The 12742-nt window shown below is 33.9% G+C and overlaps 2 pseudogenes; both read left to right on the top strand.

The window, feature by feature from the left end:
- The first annotated feature begins 6222 nt into the window (after window positions 1–6222).
- LOC150041147 (intraflagellar transport protein 25 homolog pseudogene) lies at window positions 6223–6654 on the top strand (annotated as a pseudogene).
- A 4821-nt stretch (window positions 6655–11475) lies between these two features.
- LOC150041148 (nudC domain-containing protein 2-like) lies at window positions 11476–11956 on the top strand (annotated as a pseudogene).
- The last annotated feature ends 786 nt before the right edge of the window (window positions 11957–12742 follow it).

Here is a 12742-nt window from a genome sequence, read left to right on the forward strand (position 1 = left end):
GGAAGTATATTTTCTAAATCAGACCTCTAGATACCAATTCACCTCAGGTAATTACTTGTTTACAGCCATTCAAAATCCTTTGATATAGACTACAAATCCATAATTAGCACGTGTCTACAAATCTACAAATAAACACAGTGGATTGCAAAAGGAAAAAAATACACTTGAACGTAATAAATTATATAGGTCTCTAGGCACTCATACAAAGTGAAACCAAAGAAGATTATTCATAGGATAGGAACACAAAGGCCCAATACCTATACACATCTGACTATGTAAAATAATATGTACTGAAATAAACTCTAGGAAATGGAAATGAGGTATTTTTCTTTGTTGCTGTTTTGGTTTTCTTTTTATTTTGCTTGTTCACTTATCTGACTTTGTGAGTATAAGAAGGCACAGAAATTGTGAGACAGGATTGAACAAATGCAGTAGTGGTATTCACTACTCATTACATTTAAAATGAAGTGTAATGGCTAGGAGTCAGTGGCTAATGTCTATAATCCTAACTATTCAGGAGGCTGAGATATGAGGATCGTGGTTCAAACCCAGCTGGGGCAGGAAAGTCCATGAGACTCTTATAACCAAATGAATCACCAGAAAACCAGAAATGGAGCTGTGCCTGAAAGTGGTACAGTACTAGCCTTGAGCTGAAGAGCTCATGGACAGCGCCTAGGCCCAGATTTCAAGCTCTGTGACCAACAAAATAAAAGAAAAAATTGAACTGCACAATTCTTGGGTGGAGAAAGGAGCAAAAACTGGGAGAGAGCAAGGGAAAGTTAGATGTTGTTCAAAAAAATAAATGTACTCTTTCTGACTTACATAACTGTAACTCCTCTGTATATCACCATTTTAAAAACATTAATAATTACTTGTAAAAATGCAAGTTAGTAAAACAGGTTTTTGTGGGTAGTTATAATACATGGCTCTACTATCATTTTTTCCACAATAAAAGAGGATTTAATTTTGCTCTAGTTTTTTTTATGTAGGCAACCCCAAAATATAATCCCATTTGATGAAATGGAAGTTCAGTGAAAGCATTTCCCTTTGATAAACTCTTAAATTTCTGTTTGGATATGTAATTGCTATTGATTGTTTTTATTAAAAAGTTAATAACCTACATACACATTTCTCAGTTATTTATATTACTTATATTCATATTTAAATTTATTCTCAAAATACTTTGGCCAATTTTAACATAATATGTATATAAGTTGGAGAAGGATCTAAATGGATGCACAATAAGGAGCATTTTAAAAACCCATGGTATGCTAATGTTTCATACTACAGAATTATGTTTAGTGTTCTAGTGATATTATAATGAAGAAAACAACAGATTGAAGGTGCAGCAAATGTATGAGTCTTTGGCATTTATCTTGAGGGAACTTTCCTAAAGTTAAAGTCAATATATAAAGCCACAAAGTTTTGTACTGGATCATATCATAAGAATTGCCCCTAATTAAAAAAGTAAATGCCTCTATTTGCTGCTACTGTTAATAGAAATTGGTTATTTCTGTCTTTATAATTTTCCCACAGAGTGAGAGATTTTATGAGTTTTTTAATATACATATAATTTATATTATAATTTGACAATTGGGAATTTGAGATCTTTAATTTATTTTCTCAACAGTTAACTTAGTTTTTACCAGCAAACACAATTTTTGAATAAAACTATCCAGTACTAAATGCATGATGATCTACATGAACGTCTACTAAATTGAAATATACTTGGTGATCATGAAGAAAATTAGCCTTTTAAAGTAATCTCATCATATGAAATACACACACACACACACACACACACACACACAAACACAATGCTGTCAATGTATCTTAATTCTTAAAACTGAGCGGAACATATGAAATCCCACTTTCTATTTTGCCTGAGGAAAATGCTACCAACTGAAACTGATTGTTTAGGCCTATCTACTCTTTTGACCAGACTATCATTCTTCTATTCCATTATTGTTTTGAATAAATAATCCCTATGTTCCAATAAAATATTGAAAGAAACTATCTGATGAAATTCAGACTGAATTCTTATATTGTTATTCCATGAATTTGTATACAAAATTTTACAAGCTAGTTGAAAAAGCAAACATTTGTGCAGGATTATACACATTGTAGGTAAGTAGCATGAGTAGTGACTATCAAAATCTACTTTAGCATTTTATTTTTTGCTTAGTTGTGAGGCTTGAACTCTGGGCCTGGTTGTTGTTCCTGAGCTCTTCAACTCAAGGCTACCAGTCTAACACTTTAGCCACATTGCCACTCCTTTTATTCATGCCTGCACTGGCTTGGAACTGCAATAATCAGATCTCAGCTTCCTGAGTAGCTAGGATTACAGGCATGAGCCACCAGAGCCCAGCTTATTTTAGCATTTCATTAACAGTTTCATGTAAGTATCTTCTCCTTTCACATGTCAAAATTGTTATTAACCAATATTTTACAATATAAACATCCATTTTTATAGAAAAGATGAATTCTCAAAGGTAAAATATTTCTTATCTAAATGGGGCACAAAGCAAGAATGCAGTCCAGATTGGAAGAATGCAAATTACGATAAATTTTCTGTTAAACAATTGAAGCTTAAATCATTGAAGCTTAAACTTCAGAGTTTTGCACAACAATTCTTTTATGAACCAATGAAGAGCTAGAACATTGTTTTTAGAGTCACCTTTTTATAAAATTTGAGAAAACACAAAGAGCAAACGTAATAATATCAACTGATGAACACAAACTATTTTTATAAATAGTTTACATTTTTCTATTTTGTTCTTGAATGCTGTATATACTTTCTGTCATTTGGTGAGTAGCAACAAAATGTCCATGGACATTTTTGCAATCTTCCTAAGAGAAAGTTATTTGAAAATAGATCATTAAATATTATCTATTTTTTAAATTTGTAATTGCCTTCAGACATAGTAAGTTGGAACTGTGATAGTGCGGTTCTGTTTTTCTGAAACCTATCTTGTGTATACTGGGCTAACTCATCTTGCATGATAGCAAAAGGGGAAAGGAACAGGGCCAGATTTTCTATAATAATATAAATATGACCTTCATCAATAGAAGTGTATGGACATTGAGGGAGAGAATTGCCATAAAAATCACAAGGATTTGTATGGACTTGTAGTTGTATTAATATTTAATATCTTGCCTCATGTCTTTTATGTACAAGACGCCCTATATAATCAACTCTAATAGTTCCAGATAAAAATGTTAAAAATATAGTAACTGCAGAGAAAAAGATAAATTTTATAGAAAAGTAAAGAAGATCCTACATATTTTCATCATCCACTTAATGTGAATGAATCAATCAAATACAACAGATGAAAATGTGTTTTCTACTCATTTTCCATAAAATGCTTATAACTGTGATATTTTGAAAAACTCATAAAAATATAGGAGAGATTGCATGACAATCTGTCTTGAATTTGAAAGAATTTTTATTTTTTTGCCAGGTGTGGTGGCTCACGCCTGTAATCCTAGCCACTCAGGAAGCTGAGATCTGAGGATCAAGGTTCAAAGCCAGCCTGTTCACAAAAGGACCTGAGACTCTGATCTCCAATTAACCTATAGAAAACTGGAAGTGAGGGTTGGCTCAAGGGTAGGGCACTAGCCTTGTACTGAAGTGCTCAGGGACAGTGCCCAGGCTGGGTCCAAGCCCCATGACCCACCAAAAAAAAAAGAATTTGTATTTTTTCACTCTGTAAGGAAGTTTAGGCTATGTTAAAAAGGACTTATGAATGCAATTCAATGCATCTTTCATTCAGGAAAACAAAATCCTGAATATATTCACCTGCTACCAAAAATATATCTCTTAAGCTAAAGAAACTTAAAAAACATTAGTGATGTAAAATCAGTTTTAACAGTAATGGTCCAAGGAGTATAATTTGTTTACACAAATATATAATAGAGTCATTAAAATATGGATTTTCTATGAAAAATCAATAAAAATCATGCTAGCTTTTATTGATTATATGATGAACATTTCTACGTCATTTTTTTCTTGAAATAGATCCTCAAACTATGAATGTATTTCAAATCCTTGACTGAGAAGGAATTTTTTCTTGAAATAGACTGTCAAACTGTGAATTTATTTCAACTCAAATCCTTCACTCAGAATTATAGGGAGAATTGTAGGTAATTGTCTCTCTTTTGAGAGAGAATATCAACTTTACCTTCACCTGATGTTGATTTACATTTGACTTTAAGAAACTTATCTAACTTAACTGAAACTCTTTGACAAATCCTTAAAATAAAGACTGAGTTTTTAAGAACCCTTCTGTTAATGCAGGCACTGTTGAGTTTTATCTGAGCTTCATGCTTTCTAAATAGATACATGATTCTTCTAACAACTACCCTTCCTCATAAAGCTTAGATGAGTATTTTCATAATTAACCAATGTAAGGACAGACACAGACCCTCCAAATTTCATCCTTTCCCTCATAATTCATTAACTTAATTGCTTTATTTTCACAGATAAATAGTAATAAATGATACTTTATTAGCATTTGGTGAACTTTGGGTAACTTTCTTCTAAACAAGCTTTTGAACATTGGCCTAAGGACCTTAGACAGTGTGAACAGACTGCTCCACCTGAAAATAGACCAGTCTCACACTACAATATTATACCTGAAAATAAAGCAGCCTCATACTACAATATTATCCAAGATGGTCACTCATGCCTGTGGCATATATCCTTAAATAAATATGTATGGATATAGTGTGACATATAATATATAAAATATATGCATATAATACATAAATATCTTGATTATTTTAAATAATCAAGATACACATGCAAATGAATATACAAATAATGACAATTACTTGCAAAGCAAATTTCCTTTTCTTTAGATCTATATCCCATATTGAAATTGCTGAATCAAATTGCATTTCTGTTTTTTAGTTTTGTGAAGAAGTTCCCTAGTGTTTTCCCAAATGGTTGTATTATTTTACATTTCATACAAGAGTGTGTAGGTGATATTAACTAGTGTGTATCACTTGTCTTTATTATAGCCTTTCAAACTGAGACCAAGAGAAAATTCAGTATGGTTTTGATGAATTTGATAAAATTTCTATATGAAATTTTCATATATTTGCTGACCATTTGGGTATCTCTTTTTATAAAATGTCTATTCATATAATTTGCCCATTTTATCAGATTACTTGAATTTTTCTACTGATTTGCTTTGTTCTCATTATATTATGCATATTAATTTGTTAGAAGAACCATTTATGTATACTTCCTTCGATTATTCAGGGTTTTTTTTTATTCTGCTGGTTGTATCTTGTTCTCTGAGGAAGCTCTTAGCTCAGCTTACTCATTTGACTCAAAAAAACGTACTGAATTTCCTATGTCAATGAATTTGTCTTTTTTCATGTGACCTATTTATATAAAAATTGACACCATTACCCGGACCAATAGCCTAGTGATGAATTAGAAGTTTGCTAGATATACACAAGTTTTGGTCCCATTACTGAATTCTGCAAACAAGAATATGTATTTTGCAAGTTACCTACAAGATTATTACTTACGTTATTTAAGTATGCTGTTTGATATTTGTATAATGCAATATTCTTATGAGTGTATTTAGACAATTATGTTAATGTTTATTTGTTTATTGCTCTTTTTTTTTAACCAGTCCTGGGCTTGAGTTGAGCTCAGGGCCTGAGCACTGTCCTTGGACTTTCTCAAGGCTAGAGCTCTGCCACTTGAACCTCAGCACCACTTCTGGCTTTTTTCTACTCATGTGGTACCGAGGAATTGAACCCGGGTCTTTGTGCATGCAAGGCAAGCACTCTACCCCTAGGCCAAACTCCCAGCTCCATGTTTATTGCTCTTATGTATGAGATTTAGATAGACTGCCACTAGTTTTCTTTAACATATACATTTTTATTCATTTAACAAATATAAACTATGAATCTCCTTCATGCTGAGCGTTAAAATAAATATGACTTTTAGAGAGAAAATACTTAAGACCTGGGAGAACCTGGAGACCCCTGAGCGGGCATCCCCCAGCCCACCCATGAAGTCCATGGGAGCCCAGCGAGGGGGCGGGGCCAGGCGCGGTGGGGCGGGGTGGATCCCCGGCTGAGGGTCCTGGCCCCCAAGCTATCCTGAGGCCCAGGTGAGCAGGGCCCATAGTCAAGCTCAACAATATTTTTTGGAATCATTTTTATTGATATATAAACATGCAACAGAAAGGCTAAACAAAAATGAGAAGAGTTGATCTCTGCTTGAACTCTGAAGGGTTTGAAGTGATTTTAGCGACATCTAGTGATGACAAACACCCACATGAAAGCATGACTGATGGGAATCCAGAAACATTTTGGACCACCATAGGAGTGTTTCCCCAGGAGTTCATTATTTGTTTTCACAAACATGTAAAGATTGAAAAACTTGTAATTCAAAGTTACTTAGTGCAGACCCTGAGAATTGAAAAGAACACATCTAAAGAGCCAATGGGTTTTGAGATAGGGTTCGAGAAAGTTTTAGTACACACGGAGGGACAGATTTAGAATGAAGAAATCGTGGTCAACGACGGCTATGCTACTTACTTGGTGTTCATTATCGTGTCAGCCTTCTATCACTTTGCATCTGTTCATAACATTTCTGCAGAGGGAATAGCAGTCTCAAACCTTTCTTAGTTACTATAACGGAATGATCTTACATGACTCTTTACAGTATATTTATTTCAACATGAAATTTTCATATAAATTTGTCATGAAAAGGATTCGTGTCAAAAAATACTTAAGCCTTCAGAACAAAACTTTTTCCCTAATAAATCCTTCATGCTAGTGAGGGAAAAATTAAATTTTTCTTTCCTCAACAATCACTTTTTTATTTTTATTTATTTATTTACTTATTGCCAGTCCTGGGCTTGAAATCGGGGACTGAGCAGTGTCCTGGGGCTTTCTCAAGTCTAGAGCTCTACCACTTGTGCCACAGGACCACTTCCAGCCCTTTCTATGTATATGGTAGGCAAGCACTCTACCACTAGGCTAAACAAGTGTCCCTTCCTTTATTTTTTTAAGTGATGTGTTTACTATAGATGGAGTTGTGTCCCTTGCAAAAGTATTTTGTATATCAAAACAGAGGAGACAACTTTAAAATCTGAATGCATGTGCATTCAAGGGTTTAAAATAGTAACCACGCTAACAGAAAACATTTGTAGATGAACCTAATCCAGTTCCACTGGTGTCTTTTTTTCGTTTGGTGGATAGGAGTCAAAGTCTTCAACATGCTAAACAAATACTATTCCATAAAGCTTTAGTAGTAGTAGTCCTGACTTATGGTTTTAAAAGACAATAAGATTACAATATTTGAGGAAAAATGAGAGACAGTGTATACATTGGATAAAATATGCTGTTAATTTGTGAAGAACAGAGCCCTTAGAAAAAAACCAAGGACTCTAGCTTACATCATGGTTTATTTCCCCCTGTGGGCTTTTTTTCCCATATATTTTTATTGTAATTAATAGAAGGGTTACATTATAGTCACCAGATAGAAGATGCATTACTTCACAAATATTGATACACTTTTTCATGTTTTGGTCCCCATTTCCCTCCCACAAACCCCCCTTTTCTTGTGTTCACCCCTTCCCTATCCTATTTCAAATAAACATATATACAATGTATCAGATAAGAAGATAAGATATTGTAAAATAATGAGATAACCAAGAGACAGAAAAAGAGATGAGAGATAACATTGTAGATTAAGGACAACAATCACTTGTTATATGGCTTTTGTTTCTGTATCCTGGAGGTCCTTACATTTAGTGTCATACTATTTGGTCTAATGTCTGTAGTTTTTGTTCTATTGTAAACCTCTGCTAGGAAAGCCCAAATTTCTACTGATTATGACAAATGAGGTAAACCATTGCGCCTATGTCCCTATAAGTCTGGCTTACTTCACTTAATACGACTTTTTTTCTAAGTCTTTCCATTTCCTTACAAATAGGGCAATGTCATTCTTTCGGATGGCAGCATAGAATTTCACATCTTGTTGATCCAATCTTCAATTGAGGAGCATCTGGGTTAGTTCCATATCTTTGGTATGGTAAATAATGCTGCAATGAACGTCATTGTGCTAGTGGATTTAGTATGTCCTTATTTCTGGACTAGTGGGTAAATTCCAAGTAGTGGAATTGCTGGGTCATAGGGGATCTCTATGTTTAGTTTTTTGAGGCACCACCATACTGACTTCCATAGTGGTTGAACAAGTTTACACTTCCACCAACAGTGTAGTAGTGATCCCTCCTTGCCACATCTGTGCCAGCATCTGTTGTTATTAGATTTCTTGATCATGACCAATCTAACTGCAGTGAGGTGGGATCTCTGAATTGTTTTGATTTGCATTTCTTTTATGGCCAGTGTACAACATGCTTTTGAATTTTCCCCTTCTGTAAAACTTCAGAAAAATGAATTTGCTTAGGTGAACTAAATAAAGTATGATATATTCTTATAACATTCTAACAATATAATCATTGCTTAGGAAAAAGCAAAGTGAGATCGAGAGTAATATTAGAAAAACAAATTAATTTTTAAGACAAAGGATAAATAATATAGTGAATATATACAGTGAATATATATGAATATAGTGGTCAAAACAAATTACACTGGACTACAGTAGTAAACAAAATAATGGAATTCCACACGGATACTGGTTGGAAAATATGCCTATCATAGGAAAGTGAGGTAATTATTAAAACGGAGTATTTGGTGAGTATTTTCATGGAAGGTCAAGGAAGCTAGAATAGTGAGGAGAATGACCAAGAGGGATATTCAGAATTCAAATAGTTAAGTTTTGCTTTTATTTTGACTGAAATATGTAGAAATTGCACAGTTTAGGAAAACATGTAACAAAAGTTCACAGTTGTAGAATTCTAGTCTCAATGCTTTGTGAAGAATCATAGAGATCTAAGAAAAGGAAAATGAGACTAGACAGTCTTACTAATCTAGGTGTCAATAAGAAAAATGTACTACATATAAACTATTAGTACTATAAATAGTTTGGATGATTATTTGTTACAAATATGTAGTTCTTGTCTTTTTCTACCTGTCTTTATCATAAGGGCACCTCCAATGTTTGTGAGTTGTTTATGAAACTATGCTTAATACATTGTTGTAGATACTTTTAATATTGAATTCTTTAATATTTTTATAATGTAAACATCATATCTAAAATGAATTTTACGTATGGTTTTAAGCAGAAGTATATTTTACTTTATTTGCACCTGAGTGACCAGTTAACTAGCACTATTTGATAAACAGTACACTTAGTACTTCCCATGATGTAAGGTGTGTCATACATAAAATTCATTCATATTCATGGAGCATTTTTTTAGCTTTCTTTGAATTTTTATCTATGTGTCTATGAATATCTTTGCCTGTATTTTTATGAATCTACCTCTGTATGACCTTATTTATAACATACACTATCCTGAAATTTGTTCTTGTAATTACATCGTTACTCTTTTCTTGTTTCCATCTATGAAATTTTTAGAAAGCATCTTCTTATTCTTAGCATAATTATATTAAAATTTTCCCATGATATGCCAAATTTGTCATCTGATATCACCTCAAGATTTCTTTTCATATCATTTCGATACTACACAATTTCTAAGCATCAAATAAAATTATATCAAATAAAATTATATATGGGTTCACAACTAATGAAATAAGATTCTTCTAAGAACTCTAAATTATGTGAAAGCCCAATACTGATAATAATGTCTAACATCAGGTAAAACCATAATTTATAATAAACATTTTTCTTATTCTCTCTGATCTTTGATTGTAATTAATCTGTTATACACAAAAGTTTTGTTTTAGGTTTTTTTTTTTTTTTGGCTTGTGGTACTTGAACTTGGTCTGGGCGCTGTCTCTGATCTCTTCAGCTGAAGGCTACCGCTCTTCTCCTTTGATCCACAGTGCCACTTCCAGTTTTCTGGTGGTTAATTGGAGATGAGTCTCACCTTCTTTAGTGTCCGGGCTGGCTTTGAACTGTGATTCTCAGATCTCAGGCTCCTGAGTAGCTAGGATTACAGGTGTGAGCCACCTAATCCCGGTAAACATAAAACTTTTGAGTGCTAAGAATTCCTTAAATAGTTATTAATACTTTGAGTATAAAATTTTTGCTAATCTTCTCTAGACTCTTAGGAAGCCCATGTTATTAACTACATCAAGAAATTAGGAATAAGATCCAGAGTCATATATTTGGAAATGGAGTACAGTAATAAAATGTTAAAGAATATACTATGTTAATTACCAAAGCTTTGTTTGTATTTTTAATTTCCTTTATTTTTTTTTCCAGTTCTAGGCTTGAGCTCAGGGCCTGAGCACTATTCTTGGGCTTTCTCAAGGCTAGAGCTCTACCACTTGAGCCTCAGCACCACTTCCGGCTATTTTCTATGTATGTGGTTCTGAGGAGAATCGAACCCAGGTCTTCTCCCTTGATAGGCATGTACTCTACCAGTAGGCCAAACTCGAGGCTCCCAGTATTTTTAATTTCTTAAGTTTGGAGCAAGTGGTCTTGATTTTCATACATGACTTTCTCCTTTTGATAATATTCACAAAAAGAAGATATAAACATATGAATAACATTATAGAGCAAGGATTGTTCCAGAGGTGCCAATAATTTTATCTTTAGTTTCCCATCACGTAAACATTGTTAATTTCCTCAGGAACATCACCAAAAAGTCCTATTTATCAATTTATATCTCTCTCAAAATTCTATCAAATCTTCCAAAAATGATTAAAGATCAAATAGCTGTTTGGGAATATATTTTATTATGTAAATGTGAGGTAATGAGAAGATAAATTCTCACAGTTAACAGAATAGAATATATCAGTGGTAAATTTTATACAAACCTGTTTTCTGTTGGTACTTTGCACTTTATGGTAGATGCTGTAACCTCTGCTATGTCTTTATACTAACTGCAGAGAAGTAAAATAAGCATTTCTATTATACAATGTGTGTTGGATAGTGTTTTTCCCACAAAAGTTCATGTGCTTGAAGTTTGATATTGAAAACTGAGAAGAACTTTTATAGAGCCCCTAGTAGGTGACTAGCTAATAAGGAGTTTCTGTGGGGATTGATGTGGACTTTTAAGGTATTGAATAGTTCCCATGAAAGCAAGCTGTTACAAATTAGTGTGCCTGTCCTATTTAAATTGTCTCTTTTTTCTTCATCATTTGACCTCCCTTATATTCTTCCCAATTACTTGATGTTGTCCACTACAAGGCTTTCACTATTGATTAAAAGGCAACAACATTATCCTCTACGAAATCTCTAGAAGTGTGAGATATATGAAACTTTTTCTTTGTTTTCCTTCTTTCTTTTCTTTCTTTCGTCCATTCTTTCTTTTTCTTTCCTTCGTTTTTGTGTAAGAGGCTATTATTTATTATAGGTTAACTTGACGGCATTTAAAGTATAAAGATACTGGCGGCGGGGCCGGGATGCAGAGCATGTCGGCCCCGTTCGAGGAGCGCAGCGGGGTGGTGTTGTACGGGACGCCATGGGGCCAGTGGTACCAGATGCTGGAGGAGGTGTTCATCGAGGTGTGGGTGCGGCCAGGCGCATGCGCGCAGGACGTCCAGTGAGGTCTGCAGAGCCAGCACGTGGCGCTGGCTGTGGGCGGCCGAGAGATCCTCTTCGATTCCACAATAGCTGATGAAGGAACATGGACTTTGGAGGATTGAAAAATGGTCCGAATTTTTCTTACAAAGACAAAGAGAGATGCAGACAATTGTTGGACTTCCTTACTAGAATCTGAATATACAGCTGACCCTTGAGTACAAGACCAGATGCAGAGAAAGCTCACACTAGCAATGTTCCAAAAAGAGAATCCTGGCTTTGACTTCAGTGGGGCTGAAATCTCAGGAAACTACACAAAAGTTGGGCCAGATTTCTCAAATCTTGAGAAATAGCTGCAATTCTTTTAAAAACAACAACAACAACAATAAAACTTTTGGTTACATTTTGTGGATCATTGCAGGTATAGTCACTGCAATAATAAAAGCAGCAGATTATGTGATGGAAGCAAAATATGATAGCAAATTGCAAAACTTTAAATATGGTTCTAAAAATTGCATTGATATGATTTACATAGAAGACATGTATCGTATACAGGAAATATTCTGTCGCTCTATGGTGACTTTTTGGAGTTGTTTTTGCTTAGCATGTTTTATATTCTGCTTTTACTAATTTCATATTTAATTTTATTTTTATTACCCCCCAAAAATACCAAGCATATGAAATGTAGTATGCCTTCAGAGAAAATTAAGTTTTTCTTAAGTGTGATGCAAGCATAGTGTTCAATAAACTTTTCTAAATAGGAAAAAAAATATAAAGATACTGTTAGTGGATGAATGCATATGAAACATCATTCACTATTAACAAGGGAAGGAAATAGTGTCATATGTGTATAAATTATGAATATTTCCTTCTATTCTCATGATGTATGTATTATTAATTTTTTTACTCATTGTCTGTTGGGCTTGGATATAACATCCATCGTATAATCGACATAATAAAATAAGTATTTCTAAACAATATTTAAAGCGAGGTATATTTATCTCACATAATTCATGGAGTATTTTATGTTTAAAGATATTAGTTTTTTGTTGTTGTCAGTCATGGAGCTTGAATTCTGTGCCTGGGCTCTGACCCTGAGCTCTTCAGCTCAAGGCTGCCGATACACTGCACTACTTCTGGTTTTCTGGAGGTCAATTG

The sequence above is a fragment of the Megascapheus bottae genome, chromosome X (assembly GCF_031878675.1).
Source record: "Megascapheus bottae isolate mThoBot1 chromosome X, mThoBot2.hap1, whole genome shotgun sequence".
Classification (NCBI taxonomy): domain Eukaryota; kingdom Metazoa; phylum Chordata; class Mammalia; order Rodentia; family Geomyidae; genus Megascapheus; species Megascapheus bottae.